Here is a 20018-nt window from a genome sequence, read left to right on the forward strand (position 1 = left end):
TCGCAACTAACTTTTATTTTACCGCAACTAACTTATTAAATCAATATATTTCATTTAGGCAATAGCGTGGCTCTGCCGGTTGTTCTAAATGAAATATAATGATTTAATTTAACATTTACTTTATGCAATTATTTATTTATATAGTTATAATTATAATCATAGGTACCATATATAAAATATCGGTTAATTCGGTATTTTCTATAGTGGGAACTATATTATATTATGTGTGTGTTTAATTTTCTTGGAACCATTATTTATGATGGTTTCTTTTGTTTTACTTTTAGTTAAACAATATTACATAAGCCAAAAATAAATCCTCAAGCCTTGACAAAATTTATAATTTGTAAACTTCATTCTTGCATTTGGTAATCTATAAATTAATAAATTTAAAATCAAAATAACCTCTCTGAGGATCGATCTCGTACTTACGAAATATATTATTTGCAGACAACCTACACTTGGGTGAATTATTATTTAAGTAGTAGCAAGTTTTTGGCGTCGTTGCCGGGGAGGTATAAATTAAGTTTATATTTGTTAATTATGTTTTATTTATAAGTCTTGTGTTGTTTTTTTTGTATGAGTATTTGGAGTCGAAAAAAAAGTGGTAGACTTATTCGAGTATCTGAAAATAATTTAAACATGGATGATAATTCAAATAATCAAGATAATGATAATAATAATAATAATAATAATAATAATCAAGAACATGATCAATTAAGAACACTTAGGCACCATATGAATCCTATTAGAACTAGTGCCCCATCTTGTTTAGTTTTTCCTGCTGATGCATCTAATTTCAACTTCAAACCTCAAATTATTTAACTTTTACCAAATTTTTATGGCTTAGATTCTGAAAATCCATATTTTCATCTAAGAGAATTTGAGGAAGTTTGTAACACTTATAATTATCAAAATTGTAGCATGGATATAGTTCGATTAAAGCTTTTCCCTTTTTCTTTAAAAGATAAAGCTAAAACATGGCTACACAATTTAAGATCAAGTTCAATAAGATCATGGGAAGAAATGCAACAACAATTTCTCAAAAAGTTTTTCCCTTCCCATAGAACAAACTCTTTTAAAAGACAAATTACAACTTTTTATTAAAAACAAGGAGAAACGTTTTATCAATGTTGGGATAGATATAAAGAATTACTTAATACATGCCCACATCATGGTTTTGAAACATGGAGAATAGTTTCTCACTTTTATGAAGGTCTAATACCTAAAGATAGGCAAATGATAGAATTCATGTGTAATGGAACTTTTGAAGATAAAAACCCAAATGAAGCTATGGAATATTTGGATTCATTAGCAGAAAATGCTCAAAATTGGGATAATATAGGCACAATAGAACCACCAACAACTAAAAACAATAATTCAACAAATGGGGGTGGTATCTATAATCTTAAAGATGATATAGATATTCAAGCTAAACTTGCGTCTTTAGCAAGAAAAATTGAGTCATTAGAAATGAAAAAGAGTGGTCAATTAAAAAGTATTCAAGAAATTGTTTGTCATATATGTGATACATATGATCATGCTACAAAAAATTGTCCAACATTACCTTCATTTAAAGAATGTCTCCATGAACAAGCAAATTATGTTAACAATTATAAAAAACCAATACTAGATCCTTTTTCACCATCATATAATCCTAGATGGAAAAATCATCCTAATTTTAGTTGGAGGAATGATAATAATGCACAACCGTCACAACAATATTTTCAAAATAACCAAAATCATCAAGGTTATATTCCTTATGTTACACCTCCAAGAAAAAACTTTGAAGATGTAATTCATGCATTTATCCAAAAGTAAGAGTCTATCAATATTCAAAACAGTCAATCTATGAGTGATTTGAAAGAAACTCTTGCAAATTTTGCATCTGCACTTAATATTCATGAAAAAGAAAAATTTCCATCTCAACCTCAACCTAATCCTAAAAATCAAAATCAAGAATTAAAAAATGAAAAAATTGATCAAATAAAATCTGTTATTACCCTTAGAAGTGGTAAAATAGTTAATGATCCATATAGTAATGAAAACAAGGATCATTTAAAATCAAAGAGTAAGGATGATAATCCTGATACTTTTGAGAATGATGATACCTTAAATTTTAAGAATAATATGATGAATGATAAATCATCTGAAATAGTAAATAAGTCAAGTAAACCTCCACCATTTCCTCATGCATTAACAAATCATAAAAAACAAAAAAGTGATTCTGATATCTATGAAATTTTTAAACAAGTGAAGATAAATATTCTATTATTAGATGTTATTAAACAAGTACCTTCTTATGTAAAATTTTTAAAAGACTTATGTACGGTAAAGAGAAAATTGCATGTGAAGAAAATAGCATTCTTGGCTGAACAAGTAAGTTTTATTCTTCAAAATAATTCTAGTTTAAATTATAAAGATCCTGGTTGTCCAACAATTTCATGTATTATTGGAGAAAATAAAATTAAAAAAGCTTTGTTGGATTTGGGAGCAAGTGTGAATTTACTTCCTTATTCAGTTTATGAAAAACTTAATTTAGGAGAATTAAAACCCACTTCTGTTACTCTCTTACTGGCGGATAGGTCAATCAAAATACCTAGAGGTATTGTAGAAGATGTGTTGGTTCAAGTTGATAAATTCATATATCCTGTAGATTTTATTGTTTTGGATACACAATCAATAGAAGTACATAATGAAATTCCAGTAATATTGGGACGACCATTTCTAGAAACTTCAAATGCTTTAATTAATTGTCGAAATGGAATAATGAAATTGTCTTTTGGAAATATGACTCTAGAACTTAATGTGTTCAATTTATGTAAACAACCAAATATTAATGAAAATGAATATGATAATGAAATTGAAACAATTGTGGAAGAAAATATACAAGAAGAAAACTTAAATCAACAATCTGAAGTTTTTTCAATAGAAAGTTTTGAGTCTAAAAATAATTTTAAAGAAGATGATAATACAAAAATTGAATTAAAAGTTTTACCATTAGAATTGAAATATGTATTTCTTGGTGAAAATAAAACATTTCCTGTTGTAATTTCTTCCACTCTTTTGCCAATCAAGAAGAAGATTTGATTAAATTACTTAAAAAATATAAAAATGCAATTGGATGGACTTTAAAAGATATAAAAGGTATGAATCCTTTAATTTGTACACATAAAATTCACTTGGAAGAAAATGCTAAAACATATCAACAACCACAAAGAAGGTTAAATCCACATATGAAGGAAGTTGTTAAGAATGAAGTATTAAAACTATTAGACGCTGGAATTATCTATCCAATTTCAGATAGTAAATGGGTAAGTCCAACACAAGTAGTACCTAAAAAGTCAGGCATCACTGTTATAAAAAATGAAAAGGGAGAGTTATTACAAGCTAGGATTCCATCTAGTTGGCGTATGTGTATTGATTATAGAAAATTAAATGATGCAACTAGAAAAGATCATTTTCCACTACCATTTTTAGATCAAATTCTAGAAAAAGTAGTAGGAAATTCTTATTACTGTTTTCTTGATGGGTATTCGGGGTATTATCAAATACCTATATCATTAGAAGATCAAGAAAAAACTACTTTTACTTGCCCTTTCGGAACTTTTGCATTTAAAAGAATGCCATTTGGTTTATGTAATGCTCCGGCTACTTTTCAAAGATGCATGTTAAGTATTATCAGGGATATGATTGAAGAATATGTAGAAGTTTTTATGGATGATATAACTGTTTTTGGAAACTCATTTGAAAATTGTCTTAAAAATCTAGAAGAAGTATTAAAAAGATGTGAAGAAAAAAATCTTGTTTTAAATTGGGAAAAATGTCATTATATGGTTAAATCTGGGATTGTTTTAGGACATGTGATATCTGAAAAAGGAATTGAAGTTGATAAAGCTTTGTTGATGTTATTGCTAATTTAACATCACCAAAAACGGTCAAAGAAGTTCGATCATTCTTGGGTCATGCAGAATTTTATAGAAGGTTTATAAAAAATTTCAGCATAATATCTAAATCAATTTCAAATCTTTCAACAAAAGATACACAATTTGAATGGACTCAGAAATGTGAAAATGCTTTTAAAAAAATTATTAATCTTTTAGTTACATCACCTATTTTACAACCTCCAGATTGGTCTTTACCATTTGAATTAATGTGTGATGCAAGTGATTATGCTATAGGAGCTGTGTTAGGACAAAGAAAAGAAGGAAAACCTTATGCAATCTATTATGCTAGTAGAACCTTAAATAGTGCCCAATAAATTATTCAACTACTGAAAAAGAATTACTTTCAGTAATATTTGGATTAGATAAGCTTCGATCTTATTTAATTGGTTCTACTACTATTGTTTACACCGATCATTCTGCCATAAAATATTTATCAAATAAACAAGATGCTAAGCCAAGATTAATACGGTGGATTTTATTGTTACAAGAATTTGATATTATAATTAAAGATAAAAAAAGAAAAGAAAATGTTGTAGCCGATCATTTATCTAGAATAATGACTGAATCATCTCATAATGAAATACCAATAAATGAAAATTTTCCAGATGATCAGTTGTTTTATGCTATTATTATGCCCTGGTTTGCTAACATTGTAAATTTTCTTGTGACAAATAAAATGCCTTCTCATTGGAATTCACAGGATAAGAATAAATTCTTGATAGAAGTTAAAAAATTTTATTGGGACGATCCTTACTTATTTAAGTATTGTCCTGACCAAATTTTTCGACGATGCATACCCGAAAATGAAGTAAGTAATGTTATTAAATTTTGTCATTCTGAGGCATGTGGAGGTCATTTTTCATCCAATAAAACAGCTACAAAAATCTTACAATGTGGATTTTATTGGCCGTCATTATTCAAAGATACGCATTTATTTTGCAAATCTTGTGAAAACTGTCAGAAGATGGGATCAATTTCAAAATGAAACATGATGCCTTTAAATCCAATCATAATTATTGAAATATTTGATAGTTCGGGGATAGATTTTATGGGTCCATTTCCATTATCTTTTGGATATACGTACATTTTAGTCGCTGTTGATTATGTTTCAAAATGGATTGAAGCAATTGCATGTAGAACTAATGATCATAAAGTTGTTATAAAACTTTTAAAAGAAAATATTTTTAGCCGATTTGGAATACCTAGAGCAATAATTAGTGATGGGGGAATTCATTTTATAAATAAATCATTTTCTTCTTTGTTAAGAAAATATGGCATTACACATAAAGTTTCTACCCCATATCATCCTCAAAGTAATGGTCAAGTTGAACTTGCAAATAGAGAAATAAAACAAATTTTAGAAAAAACAGTTAATCCAAATCGAAAAGATTGGTCTTTAAGATTAACTGATGCATTATGGGCATATAGAACTGCATTTAAAACATCATTAGGGATGTCACCATATAGGTTAGTTTTTGGTAAGCATTGTCATTTACCGGTTGAACTTGAACATAAAGCTTATTGGGCAATTAAAGCATTTAATATTAATTTAGATGATGCATCTAAATTATGAAAATTGCAAATAAATGAACTTGAAGAATTAAGAAATGATGCATATGAAAATTCAAAGATTTATAAAGATAAAACTAAATCCTTTCATGATAAAAATATTATCAGAAAGTCATTTGAAATTGGACAAAAAGTTTTGCTTTATAATTCTCGTTTGCATTTATTTTCAGGTAAACTAAGATCGAGGTGGTCAGGACCATTTATAGTCAAATTTGTTTATCCTCATGGTGCTGTTGATATTGAAAATCCTAAAAATAATGACGTGATTAAAGTTAATGGGCAAAGACTTAAGCCTTTTATAGAAAATAAAATTCTTAATAATGAGTTTATGCCTTTATATGATCCACAATAGTTGTTTGATATTTTCATTTTGTTTTGCAGATTCTAGTTCATTTCCCGGTTAAGTATCGGATAACGGTACTCCGTGACTGTTTAAGTCGGTTTCTTCAGTTTTCCGAAAATAATTGAAATATATATAATAATAATAATATGGATGCGTGTATTATGAATCTGCGTAAATATTTTGCTTGTTTACCTGATAATGCGTTGAAAAAAATTTATAAAGCTAGATGTGAGCGGCTAAGGTTGATGATGTCCATATGGCATACCGAATGATGTCCGTTTGATAATTGAAGCAAAAGTCCGATTGGTTGGGGAAGTATAATGCCCGAGATTTTGATTCTATTAATCTGAGATTATTGATTATGAACTAATGTGATTATAGCCGGGCCATTTCGAAACCAGATTGGGCAAAGCATATGAATTGTACAAGTTTTGGACAGAACTATTGGCGCCCGAGCGGTAGAAAGTGACCGCCCGAGTGCCAATGTTCAACAAAATATACTCCGGACAGGAGATGTGGCGCCCGGGCGGTAGTTTTTGACCGCCCGAGCGCCAATGATGATTGTGGAGGACAGAACCTCCCGCGCCCGGGCGGTAAGTTTTAACCGCCCGAGCGCCGAGCAAGCTCCCGAGCAGTAATTCTCGACCGCCCGAGCGCCAAGGTTGTGAAAAATGATGCCATGTATCATTACATGCAATTGGATATATATATATACAAATTCTTCAGATTCCTGCAAAAGAAAGAAAGGAAGAAGAACGAGCAAACCTTTAGAAAATCCTTACGCCTTTATATTTCGATCCGTCCGTTAGATTTTGAATCCGACTTCGATATAGTGTTCCTATAGACGCAGGCTACAACTGGACGTAAGTTTTGTTACGTTTTGATATGTTCTGAAAATATGATGTTGTAGGAATTTGATATGATTCATATATGATGTTCTTGATATATTAAACATCATATTATCGAATTCAGATTGGAAAACGGACTGATTATGGGATTGTTATGATTTTCTGATTATATTAATTTGAAATCAGACAGATTTGGATTATGAATGAATTACAGATTATATCGGATATGAGTTATGATTTGTAATTGATGTCTGGTGATTTGGATATTGACGGAGATACTGAGATTGTGTCGTTCTGTCGTGAATTGGATTAAATCCAGATTAATCAGATTCGGTGTTGAATTGAGAATAGAATATTGATATTACGATTCTCGATATGTTGTTTCAGATTTACAGAGACCGTCTTGAGTTCAGAACTGATATTGCTTCAGACCAAGACCACAAACGAAAGGTGTAAGTCAATGTGGTATTGTGACATCGACTCAAGTAGGATGTACTTGAGTTTCCCTAAATCACATACTTTACTTTATTTCATTGATATTTGCATTGATTTGATTGTTATACTTGTTCTCTTGAATTATAGATAGCAAGTATTAGACGAGTAATCTTGTGACAGAAGTGCCTGATAGTGGTGGGATTGCCACGGGCACATTGCACGATGTCACTAGATGGTGTAGAAATCTTGGGACAGATGTGCCTGATAGTGACGGGATTGCCACAGGCACATTGCACGATGTCACAAGATAGGATATTGTCGATAGAGCCACAGTCCATGACGGTTAGGTCAGGACACTGGATGTTTGGTTATATCGACGTGGATAGAACTGGAGTCTTTTCCATTACTGTTGGTCGATATAGGATACCACATCTGGAAACAGGGATCCCTAGACTAGGATTGAGTCTAGTTTGAGTCGTGGAGTCATGAGCATTGTCGACAGTTTGATATTGATTATGTTTCAGCTTTTGATATATATTGCTGTTATCTATCCATGCTTTTATATTTATCATATGATTGCATGTTTCGTTGAATTATAATGGGATTATATTCTCACCGGAATTATCCGGCTGTTGTCTTGTTTGTATGTGTACATGACAACAGGTGGGACAGGATCAGGGTCCAGGAGATGAGGAGAGATCGTGATAGAGTGGAGACTTCGGACTTTAATGTATATATGGTTTTGGCACTTGATAATTAGATGTTGAACCTTAGTCTTTACTGATTTGTAGACGGTACAGGACTTGTACTTTATTTTATATTGAGTTGTATATTAGTTTGATCTCACTACTTTCCGCATTAAAAGGAAAAAAATTTTATGACCCTAACTACTTGATTAGTAAATTGATCTTGATGACGATTAAGAATTGATTAGCGTCCGGGTCCCCACAAAACAGGTGGTATCAGAGTGATATATCCTTGAGACTGAGATAGAAGCTAGTGAGCGGGGTAGATTGAGGTTTTCTTTCCTGCTTGTGATTGCTAGCATGAATTCCTGTTTTAATACATGTTTGCCTGAATATCTGATTTTGATATGGTATAGTGTTTTATTTGGAATGGATCAGCTGTAAGATGATCCGAGGAAGATTGAAACTGATATGTGGTAGTTGGAATTACTAACCTCTTTAATTATCAGATATGCCTCCAAGAAGAGTACCGGAACAGGGTAGTACATCGAATCCTCCAATGGATGTGACAACGACACCCATGGAGACTTTACTGAAAAGATTCCAGTCTTCCCATCCACCGACCTTGAAGGGTACGGAGAATTCCGTGGTACGATTATTACCTGGAATGTGTTTAGAACTGAATTCTATCAGAGGTTCTTTCCAGTGTCATATAGGAAGGACAAGGGAGCCGAATTCGCCAACTTGAGATAGGGCCAGCTAAACATTGAAGAATATGTGGCCAAGTTCTCTTCACTGTTGCGCTTTGCTCCACATGTGGCGGAACATGACGAGGCCGTGGCGGATCAGTTCATTAACGGCCTGAGCCCGGAAATATTTACATTGGTAAACACAGGGAGACCGAACAACTTTACCGACGCTTTGAACAGAGCTAAGGGAGCCGAAGCCGGCCTGATGAGACAGCGAGGAGCTTCGTTTGTACCTTCAGCACCGGGACCACAACAACCACCTCCTCGATTCGAAGGTGGCAGCAGCAGTGGCGGAAAGAAGGATTTCTTGAAGGCTAGAGGGAAGCAGTTCAAGAAGTCCGGAAGCAGTTCTTCTAGCTCTGGGAGTCCTCGACAGAGCCAGAGCTATACTTGACCTATTTGCAATACTTGTGGAGGGAAGCATCCTACTGAACAGTGCCGAGGAGTGTTTGGCAGCTGCCGTATCTGCAAACAACAGGGACACTTTGCCCGAGTGTGTCCCCAGAGAGGTGGCCCGGGATCCCAGACAGCTGAGTCATCTAGATCAGCGGCTCAGACAGGTAGACGACCATCTGCTGTTCATTCTTTTCAGCCAGCACCGTCTACTCAGTCACAGCAGAGGCCAGGAGGAAGCTAGACAGTGGGCCAGCCTCCTAGACAGCAGGCCCGAGTTTTTGCTTTGACCGAGGAGCAGGCATAGGATGCACGTGATGATGTTGTGGCAGGTAACTGTTTTATTTCTGGTTATCCTGCATACGTATTGATTGATACTGGTGCATCGCATACTTTTATTTTTGAAAGGTTTGCATTGAGTCATGCGTTACCTATTGAGTCATTGTCTGCGGTAGTGTCTGTCTCTTCTCCGTTAGGGACAGGTTTGATATCGGTGAAGTCTGTGAAATCTTGTACACTGCAGTACGATGGGCATACGATTGAGTTAGACTATATTGTGCTTGGTTTATCTGATTTTGATTGTATTATCGGTATCGATATGTTGACCAAGTACCGAGCTACAGTTGATTGTTTCCACAAGATAGTGAGATTAAGACCTGAGATGGCTGAGGAGTGAAAATTTACGGTAAGGGTTCTCGAGCTAGAATTCCTTTGATATCAGGGATAAATATGACTTGATTATTGCAAAAAGGAGCGGATGGATTCCTGGTATATTCAGTTGATCTACTGAAGTCGAGCCCATCATTGGCGGACTTGCCAGTGGTGTGTGAGTTTGCTGATGTCTTTCTAGATGAGATTCCTGGATTGCCTCCGATTCGAGAGATAGACTTCAGCATTGAGTTGATGCCGGGAACAGTTCCGATTTCGAGGGCTCCGTACCGGATGGCACCTATCGATTTGAAAGAATTGAAAGAACAGCTGGAGGATTTACTGGCCAAGGGATATATCAGACCGAGTGTTTCTCCTTGGGGCGCTCCAGTACTGTTCGTGAGGAAGAAGGATGGGTCGATGAGACTTTGTATCGACTACCGGCAACTGAACAAGGAAACGGTAAAGAATAAATACCCATTGCCTCGCATTGATGATCTTTTCGATTAGTTGCAAGGTTCTTCAGTGTATTCCAAGATCGATCTGAGATCTGGATACCATCAACTGAGAGTCAAGGATTCTGATATCTCAAAGACAGCATTCAGAACCAGGTACGGACACTATTAATTTATTGTCATGCCATTTGGTTTGACGAAATGCACCAGCGGTATTCATGGGATTAATGAACCGTATCTTTCAGAAATATCTCGATGATTTTGTGATTATTTTCATCGATGATATTTTGATCTATTCAAAGAATGTGATGGAGCATGCTGAGCATTTAAGAACTGTGTTACGAATTCTGAGGGCTGAAAAGTTATATGCTAAACTGTCGAAATGCGAGTTTTGGTTGAGACAGGTAGTATTTCTGGGACAAATTATATCCGGAGACGGGATATCCGTTTATCCCAGTAAGGTTGAGGCAGTGATTTCTTGGCCGAGACCGACATCTGTACCAGAGATTCGTAGTTTTATGGGTTTGGCAGGATATTATCGTCGATTTATCAAAGATTTTTCGAGTATTGCCAAACCGATTACACAGTTGACTCAGAAGAATGCTCCATTTATTTGGTCTGAGGAGTGTGAGTCCAGCTTTGTAGAGCTGAAGAAGAGGTTGACCAGTGCTCCGGTGTTGACTATCCTGTCAGGTACTGGTGATTTTGTTGTTTATTGTGATGCATCTCACCGTGGATTGGGTTGTGTTTTGATGCAGTGGGGGCAAGTGATTGCTTATGCCTCGAGACAGCTGAAACCCCATGAATCTTGTTATCCAATTCATGATCTTGAATTGGCAGCCATTGTCTTTTCATTAAAGATATGGCGACATTATCTGTACGGTCAGAAATTTGAGATATATTCTGATCACAAGAGCTTGAAGTATTTGTTTTCACAATCAGAGTTGAATATGAGACAGCGAAGATGGCTGGATTTATTGAAGGACTTTAATTGTGAGATTAAATACTATCCAAGAAAGTCCAATGCAGCAGCTGATGCACTAAGTCGAAAGGTGTGTTCTCTATCCTTATCAAATATGGGTGTTTCAAATTTGATTGAAGACTGTTGTTTGTCTCGATTAGCTTTTGAAATAGATCGTCAGCCTCTGAGATTATGTGCGATTCGAGCTGAACCGGCATTGATATTGAAAATCAAATAGGCACAGAAAGGTGATCAGAACGTACAAAATTCGATTGCTATGGTCAGAGCTGGACATCGATCAGAATATCAGGTTCAAAATGGTATTTTGTATGTGAATAATCGTCTTGTTGTGCCGAATGTTTCGGAATTGAGACAGCAAATACTGACAAAAGCGCACAACAGTCGTTTTAGCATTCATCCTGGTGGCAGGAAAATGTATAATGATTTGAAGACAAAGTATTGGTGAAAACAAATAAAATCTGATGTTACTGAGTTTGTAGCCAAGTGTCTGAACTGCCAACAGGTGAAAGCTGAGAGGAAGAAACCTGGAGCACTGTCACAGAGTTTGCCTATTCTTGAATGGAAATGGGATCACATTTCCATGGATTTTGTGACGCAGTTACCGAGATCCTCCAGAGGTTGTGATGCGATTTGGGTCGTGATTGATCGATTGACCAAATCTGCATGTTTTATTCCATACAAAATGACATATAGATATGACCAGAGGGCCGATATTTATGTTAGAGAAGTGGTCAGATTGCATGGAGTGCCGAAGTCGATTGTTTCAGAACGTGATCCTCGGTTTACTTCGCACTTCTGGCAAAGTTTGCAGCAGGCTCTAGGTACGAAGTTACATCTGAGTACCGCATATCATCCACAGACGGACGGACAGTCAGAGCGGACTATCCAGACACTGGAAGATATGCTGAGAGCTGTAGTGCTTGACTTTAGCACTAATTGGCAGGATGCCTTACGTCTTTGTGAATTTTCGTACAACAATAGCTATCAGACGAGTATTGAGATGGGTCCATTCGAAGCGTTGTACGGAAAGAAATGCAGATCCCCTCTTTATTGGGATGATATCTCTGAATTTTCCTGAGATTGGACCTGACATGATCAGAGATATGACTGGAAAAGTAAAACTAATTCAGAAGAGAATGAAGGCAGCTCAGGACCGACAGGCCAAATATGCCAACATTAGACGACGACCGTTGGTATTTGAGACAGGAGACAGAGTATTTTTGAAGATTTCTCCTTTCAGGGGTGTTGTCAGATTTGGCAAGAAAGGAAAATTGTCTGCCACGATACGTTGGTCCATATGATATTCTCGAGAAGGTAGGAGATCGTGCCTATCGACTCGCATTGCCGCCTTCATTATCAGGAATACATGATGTTTTTCATGTATCTATGCTGCGGAAGTATCTCCCCGATGATTCTCATATTATGCAGCCAGACGTGACCGAGCTGGATGAAACATTGAGTTATGTCGAAAAACCAATTCGGATTATCGATCGTAAAGAAAAACAGCTCAGAACAAAGACGATTCCTCTAGTGAAAGTTCAATGGACTCGTCATGGTATTGAAGAAGCCACTTGGGACACTGAATCAGATATGAGACAAGAATTCCCAGCATTGTTTCACTGATGTAAATTTTTATTCGACTTTAATTACATTCCTTCTTAATGATATGATTTGACAATCTGTGATTTCGAGGACGAAATCATATCTAAGGAGGGGAGAAATGTAATGCCCGAGATTTTGATTCTATTAATCTGAGATTATTGATTATGAACTAATGTGATTATAGCCGGGCCATTTCGAAAACCAGATTGGGCAAAGCATATGAATTGTACAAGTTTTGGACAGAACTATTGGCGCCCGAGCGGTAGAAAGTGACCGCCCGAGCGCCAATGTTCAACAAAATATGCTGCGGACAGAAGATGTGGCGCCCGGGCGGTAGTTTTTGACCGCCCGAGCGCCAATGATGATTGTGGAGGACAGAACCTCCCGCGCCCGGGCGGTAAGTTTTAACCGCCCGAGTGCCGAGCAAGCGCCCGAGCAGTAATTCTCGACCGCCCGAGCGCCGCCTGAAGGTTGTGAAAAATGATGCCACGTATCATTACATGCAATTGGATATATATATATACAAATCCTTCAGATTCCTGCAAAAGAACGAGCAAACCTTTAGAAAATCCTTACGCCTTTATATTTCGATCCGTCCGTTAGATTTTGAATCCGACTTCGATATAGTGTTCCTATAGACGCAGGCTACAACTGGACGTAAGTTTTGTTACGTTTTGATATGTTCTGAAAATATGATGTTGTAGGAATTTGATATGATTCATATATGATGTTCTTGATATGTTAAACATAATAGAAACGAAGTCAGATTGGAAAACAGACTATGGGATTGTTATGATTTTCTGATTATATTAATTTGAAATCGACAGATTTGGATTATGAATGAATTACAGATTATATCGGATATGAGTTATGATTTGTAATTGATGTCTGGTGATTTGGTATTGACGGAGATACTGAGATTGTGTCGTTCTGTCGTGAATTGGATTAAATCCAGATTAATCAGATTCGGTGTTGAATTGAGAATAGAATATTGATATTATGATTCTCGATATGTTGTTTCAGATTTACAGAGACCATCTTGAGTTCAGAACTGATATTGCTTCAGACCAAGACCACAAACGAAAGGTGTAAGTCAATGTGGTATTGGGACATCGACTCAAGTAGGATGTACTTGAGTTTCCCTAAATCACATACTTTACTTTATTTCATTGATATTTGCATTGATTTGATTGATATACTTGTTCTCTTGAATTATAGATAGCAGGTATTAGACGAGTAATCTTGTGACAGAAGTGCCTGATAGTGGTGGGATTGCCACGAGCACATTGCACGATGTCACTAGATGGTGTAGAAATCTTGGGACAGATGTGCCTGATAGTGACGGGATTGCCACGGGCACATTGCACGATGTCACAAGATAGGATATTGGCGATAGAGCCACAGTCCATGACGGTTAGGTCAGGACACTGGATGTTTGGTTATATCGACGTGGATAGAACTGGAGTCTTTTCCATTACTGTTGGTCGATATAGGAATACCACATCTGGAAACAGGGATCCCTAGACTAGGATTGAGTCTATTTTGAGTCGTGGAGTCACGAGCATTGTTGACAGTTTGATATTGATTATGTTTCAGCTTTTGATATATATTGTTGTTATCTATCCATGCTTTTATATTTATCATATGATTGCATGTTTCGTTGAATTATATTGGGATTATATTCTCACCGAATTATCCGGCTGTTGTCTTGTTTGTATGTGTACATGACAACAGGTGGGACAGGATCAGGGTCCAGGAGATGAGGAGAGATCGTGATAGAGTGGAGACTTCGGACTTTGATGTATATAGGGTTTTGGCACTTGATAATTAGATGTTGAACCATAGTCTTTACTGATTTGTAGATGGTACAGGACTTTTACTTTATTTTATATTGAGTTGTATATTAGTTTGATCTCACTACTTTCCGCATTAAAAAGAAAAAAAATTTTATGACCCTAACTACTTGATTAGTAAATTGATTCTGATGACGATTAAGAATTGATTAGCGTCCGGGTCCCCACAGGAAGCAAGTGAATTAATAATAAGACTTATGCCAGGATTTGGTAAAAGAACATATGCCAAAAAGCGAAGAGTTAAACGTATAGGTGGATGTCATAAATGTACAAAGTGGACTTGTAAGGGAAAATGCAAAAATGTTGGAATGACATCAATGAATAGAGAAGATAAAATTTTATTCATTAAGAATGGTATGAGTAAAGAGACTTTAGATAATTTTCTAGAGGTTCTTGATACGCATTCTAGTGGGTACGTGCAAAATGAACTTCTTAAACTATGGTAGCAATTTCAACAGGAGGAATATCAATATGGACGGTGGAATCAGCCTTACAAAGATCCTACTGTAGTAACGCATATCTATTTAGATAAGTAAATATATATACACAATTTCGTCTTGGGAATCTGACGTTAAAAGACCATGTTTGCCAATTTATAAGAAAATTGGATGGGAAGCATATCCTCGACTCATAGAAGGCGTTGAAGCCGTTACTGAACGTAAAATCAGAGGAAGATGTGAGCCACAATCACAACTACGCTGTATATATTTGTTTTAATTTTGTCATTTTTATTTTCTTTTAATAATAATAATTTCCTGTTCAAATATTGACTTTTGGCATGTTACGCTTATAAATTCATATGCTGTGATCTAACAATTACAAAAAAAACATATTTCTCAACATGTCAACGTCCACGGTAAGTAAAATCAAAAATATTTGTGTATTTTGTGGATCTAGTGCAGGAAAAGATTCAATTTATGAAAAAGTAGCAGAAAATCTTGGAATAACACTTGCTAAAAAAAAGATTCATTTGGTATATAGTGGTGGTGAAGTTGGCCTCATGGGAAAAGTTGCAAAAGCTGCGCATGCAGGTGGAAGTGAAGTTTTAGGCATTATTCTGATTACCTTAGCCAATCTTACAGGACCAACAATAGGAGAAGAAATGAAAGTGGACAACATGTATGAACGAATTTCTCAAATGATTGAACATTCAGATGCTTTCATTGCTTTGCCAGGAGGTTTCGGTACTTTGAAAGAAATATTTCATACTGTTTGTTGGGCACAATTAAATATACACAATAAGCCAATTGGTTTGTTAAATGTTAACAATTATTATGATAAACTGTTATCGTTTCTTGATGATGTTGTGGAACAGGGATTTATTTCATTAGCTTCGCGAAGGATGTTAGTTTCTGCTACAATTGAAGGTGAACTTATTGATTTACTGCAAGGATTTAGTCATGAACCAGATCCATCCTTATCTCAACTTAATTGGCCAACATCCAAAAGTAAGAAAAGAAAATTCATATGATGCTAAACTTGTGATTCAACGGTATGTTTTAATGTTTTTTTTTAAGGTATGAATAATTTCTTTTTCTTCTCCTCTTAGTTTTTTTATATAAAAATTAAAATATATACTTATATATAGTAATAATAATAATAATTTTTAGTTCAATGTCGAGTAAGGTGTCAGTAAAATGCACCTGAGACGCATTAGTTAATAATTATTGGAAAATCACAATACACTAGATTTTAATATTCATTATATTCAATTTACAGACTAAAAGAAAAATTAGTTTTTCATATGTACCAATTTATATATATTTTTTGATCAAATAATATAAAATATTTAATAGGTGTTCATATATATATATATATAATTGTATGTGTTTTCAAATAAAATAATTTCTAAAATTTTTATGAGAATATAGTTAAAAAATATGGTTTGAATGGTTGTTAACATGTATAATTGAAAGAATTCTTTTGTAAAAGTATAATATATACTCACACATCTTTTGTGAGTGAGTGGTGAGAAATGAGAAAACAATTAATAAACTTTTATTGATTATTAAAAAATGGTTAATTACAAGAATATTACTCCCCTAAAAAAAATATTTATTGAAAAAAAAAAGAAGTAAATATATAACGGACTGCAAAATACTTTATTCATTGTAATTTTTTTAGATTTGATTGATGTACTATCAATGTGTTCTAAAAATATCAATATTGTGTTCAAAAAAAAAAACAAAACAAAAACAAAAACAAAAAAACAAACAAACAAACTAAAAGATTTGTTTGTGCTAGATAAGTTTCAAAGGTAGTCGGATGTATCCGTTATATAAATGTTTATATATATACATATATATATATATATATTTATGGTAGAATGTTTGGATAAAAAATTTTATGTTATTGTAAAATTTTGCAGTCACGTTATTTAAAAAAAACAAAAAAAAAAGAAAAAAAAATGAAAAAAGGGGGATTTTATTCTTTGTAAATTTTCTTATTTTGTTTTCAATATTAGTTTAATTAATTGTCTGCTTTAATACTTAGCCTTTTTCAATGAGAGTTAATATTTATTCCAATTTCATGAGTGAAAACTAGCCATTCCTTAAACATTTTGACCTGAAAGAATATATGGAGTTGAGGCTTTTACAATAATATTCTTGATATTATACATGTTATGGTGGGTGGTGTGAATTATCTTTTTGACTATATTATTATAAAAAATTTATAAATTTAAAAAAAATTATATATATATATTGTTACTTTATATATTATGTGAAAATAAGAATAATAATAAAAACACATCTAATTATATACTATTATATTAAACGAAAATATATATATATATATAAATTGGTATATGATTTTGTTTTTAATGAATATGTTTGTATTTGAATATATTAAAGGAATAAAGAATCTAGGTTGTGATTTTCCGATAAAGTTTATTACTAAGGGACTAGTAATAAGATAGTGTGGGGGTGTGATGAAACTTAAAATTAATAATTTATTATATGTTAAAACATGTATTTTAAAATTTAAGTTTCATTAAAATTATAAAATTATGTTATTTTAGTATTGTTTGTTTATATTTAATTGTCTTACTAAATATGTTTTATTTTCAGGTTTTCTACGTGTTGGTAAAATAATGATAATTCAAGATAGAAAATTCAAATGGAGGTGAATTAAACATGTTTGGAATCCTTGAGAAATTATCTACAAATTTGCAGAAGACATGATTGCCTAAAAAGTTCATTAAGATGATCAAATTGTGCAAATATCAAAAGGATGACAAATTTACTTTTACTATGACCAGCATATAGTAAAAAATCATAACTATTTCAATATTTAACCAAATGAGGTGAACCAAGTGGCCAAATTCATCTACAGACAATTCCCCACATGTTTGCCGTTTTGAGCAGAGTCAAATTCGGTGATTAAAGTTGTGGAACAAAGCATTGAAAGAAGGGACATGGAATTGAACTTGGAGGAGACAAAAAATACTATTGCAACTACATGGCGTTAATAAAAATTTTGACCATTTCTCTCATTTGGCCTATAAATAGAGGCCTTGTGCTAGCTTGAGAATCATTCTATCTCATTGTAAAATATAGTGTGAGTGTGTATCAAAGTTCTAAGTTCCAATATATTTTCTTTCATGTTCTCAACTGTGAGTGATATTTTAGTGTTGATCAAAAGTAAGCTTATGTCAAGCTAAATATATTATGTCAAGGTGAAGAGGATGCATTCTTGGTGAAGTAAGATTGTTTATATTTTGTATATTCTTTCTTTATTTCTTTTCATTTAGCTAACTTATTTTTATTGTATGTATAAAAATGAATTATTTGTTGTTATCAATTTACATCAAATGCTTGATACCATTAAAGTGGTTATCTTGATTTGTTGTTTAATTTTGATACAATAAATATTTCATCACATATTATTATATATATATATATATATATATATATATATTTATATAATAATATCATAATATTTCATTTAGAAGATAGCGTGGCTCTGCCGGTTGTTCTAAATGAAATATTATGATTTAATACTAACATCTAACAATCTAACATTTACTTTATCGCAACAAACTTTTATTTTTCGCATCTAACTTTTACTTTCTCGCAACTAACTTTTACTTTTCCGCAACTAACATTTACTTTATCGCAACTAACTTTTACTTTACCGCAACTAACTTATTAAATCAATATATTTCATTTAGGCAATAGCGTGGCTCTGCCGGTTGTTCTAAATGAAATATAATGATTTAATTTAACATTTACTTTATGCAATTATTTATTTATATAGTTATAGTTATAATCATAGGTACCATATATAAAATATCGGTTAATTCGGTATTTTCTATAGTGGGAACTATATTATATTATGTGTGTGTTTAATTTTCTTGGAACCATTATTTATGGTGGTTTTTTTTGTTTTACTTTTAGTTAAACAATATTACATAAACCAAGAACAAATCCTCTAGCCTTGACAAAATTTATAATTTGTAAACTTCATTCTTGCATTTGGTAATCTATAAATTAATAAATTTAAACTCAAAATAACCTCTCTGAGGATCAATCTCGTACTTACGAAATATATTACTTGCAGACAACCTACACTTGGGTGAATTATTATTTAAGTAGTAGCAATAACGAACAATGCCATCACTCACTGTGTACAAAACACTGCCCTTCACCTCATCTCTCTGCCTCCACTTCGCCAACTGCTCATCAGATGACTGACCGCTGCGAATACGGTCTAATAAAGAAGACTTAATCGTCAAGATAGATAGACGGGGAACTCTACCTCGAGTATAAATCTCTATATCAAACCTCTGAATCTCAATCTGAAGAGGCCTCTGAACTGTCAAATGAGCCATCACTGCGACTTTCCGGCTCAAAGCATCCGCTACTACATTAGCTTTACCAGGATGGTAGCTAATGTCACAGTCATAATCCTTGACTAACTCCAACCAACGCCTCTGACGCATATTCAACTCTTTCTGCGTAAAGAAGTACTTGAGGCTCTTGTGGTCGGTAAAGATCTTACACTTCTCTCCGTATAGATAATGACTCCAAATCTTCAAGGCAAATACTACAGCAGCTAACTCAAGATCATGAGTAGGGTAGTTTTTCTCGTGGATCTTCAACTGACGAGAAGCATACGCTATTACTTTCTCATGCTGCATCAACACTGCGCCTAGACCGAGCTTCGAAGCATCGGTATACAATACAAAATTTCCGGGCCCTGAAGGCATGGCCAAGATCGGTGCTGAAATAAGAGCTTGCTTCAAAGAATCGAAGCTCTTCTGGTACTCATCACTCCACACTTACTTAACATTCTTCTTAGTCAATGACGTGAGTGGAACTGCGATAGAGGAGAAACCATGAATAAATTTCCGATAGTATCCTGCTAGGCCAAGGAAACTAGGATCTCTGATGCACTCTGCGGCACCTCCGAATCTCTGATTGTCGCAACCTTCGCTGGGTCTACCTCAATGCCACTGCTAGATATGATGTGGCCTAGGAACGCCACTTTCTCTAACCAGAACTCGCACTT

General features: G+C 34.1%; 1 non-coding gene across 1 annotated transcript; it reads right to left on the reverse strand.

The window, feature by feature from the left end:
• Positions 1-1067: 1067 nt before the first annotated feature.
• Positions 1068-1178, reverse strand: LOC142534005 (small nucleolar RNA R71). Its single transcript, XR_012816877.1, has one exon. It is a non-coding gene; the product is annotated as a small nucleolar RNA R71 (small nucleolar RNA).
• Positions 1179-20018: the final 18840 nt, after the last annotated feature.

Source organism: Primulina tabacum, chromosome 18 (genome assembly GCF_025594145.1).
Source record: "Primulina tabacum isolate GXHZ01 chromosome 18, ASM2559414v2, whole genome shotgun sequence".
In the NCBI taxonomy this organism is placed as follows: domain Eukaryota; kingdom Viridiplantae; phylum Streptophyta; class Magnoliopsida; order Lamiales; family Gesneriaceae; genus Primulina; species Primulina tabacum.